Raw genomic sequence first — 1,118 nt, forward strand, 5'->3', positions numbered from 1 at the left:
TGCTCATGGGTAGTATGGAGAAATAGAGTAGATTATTCCATGAATGTTACAGAGGTATAATTTAGGTACAGTAGACTGATCACTTTAAAGTGTAAAATTAAGAGTATACTTTCAGGAATCATTTCTATAGCTTGTTACTAGAGAAGTTCCTCTGAACGTGTACAGTACCCAAAACCATGCGGAGGAGGCCCAGTGTTCTCTTGTGAGCATGAAACTGGCTTTAGCCATTGTTTCCACAACTGCCAACTGCCATCAGTGACTGTTCTCCTTCTCCTTTGGAAGAGCAAGAGAGAGAGACATGGTCTGAGTGCTTTCCCAACAAAATAAAAATAAAAATTAAAAAAGATAAACAGTACAATGAAATGCATTGTCATAGATGTACATTTCATTTTTCTTGCTAAGTAGTATTCCTCTATATGGATATATCCCATCTGTACATTCACCTACTGATGGACATCTATGTAGTTTCCAGGGTGTAGCCATTGTGAAGAAAGCTGTGATGAATACTCATGTGGAAGGTGTTGTGTGGACATACTGTCTGAACACCTAGGAGAGGAATGGCTGTTCACATGATTGGTACATGTTTACCTGTGGCTCAGCTTTTCTCAGGGGTTGGACCATTTTTCATTCCCAAAAGTGTAAGAAACGTCCAGTTCCTTTACATCCATACCACATATGTTTTCAGTCTTTGTAATTTTAGGCACAGGGATGGAGGTGTAATGGTGACTCACTGCAGTATTAATTGATCTTCCTGATGCCTGAGCATGCTGTCCAAAACTGGCCTCTGTGCTTCAGAACCAAAATATAAGATGAAGACAGAGTTTGCAATAATGAGGAACAATAGCTTTCCAGAGCAAAGGAAGATACAGCAGGCTAAGGTCCTCAAAAACTGGAAGCCCCCAGAAGAAGGGATGGGGAGGGCAGTTATGTGGAAATAGAGAATCTAGCCAGCTTCCACAGAAGTTGTGTGTCAGTTTCTGGCCTCCTCCATCATGTCTCTAGGGTGGACCAAGTTTCTGAAAGAGAAGGCTAAGAAGGAAGGAGGGGAGATTGGCAGAAGAGAAGAAAAGGTTACTTAGTTTAAAACTGAGCCTCCTGGAGACATTATTGAAGCCATT

The 1,118-nt window shown here is 41.2% G+C and overlaps 1 non-coding gene across 1 annotated transcript; it reads left to right on the plus strand.

Annotated features, from left to right (window-relative positions):
• The first annotated feature begins 99 nt into the window (after window positions 1-99).
• LOC116863959 lies at window positions 100-312 on the plus strand. The gene has a single exon (XR_004381880.1). It is a non-coding gene; the product is annotated as a small nucleolar RNA U3 (small nucleolar RNA).
• The last annotated feature ends 806 nt before the right edge of the window (window positions 313-1,118 follow it).

This window comes from Lontra canadensis, unplaced genomic scaffold (genome assembly GCF_010015895.1).
Source record: "Lontra canadensis isolate GAN:19392208 unplaced genomic scaffold, GSC_riverotter_1.0 scaffold6528, whole genome shotgun sequence".
In the NCBI taxonomy this organism is placed as follows: Eukaryota; Metazoa; Chordata; class Mammalia; order Carnivora; family Mustelidae; genus Lontra; species Lontra canadensis.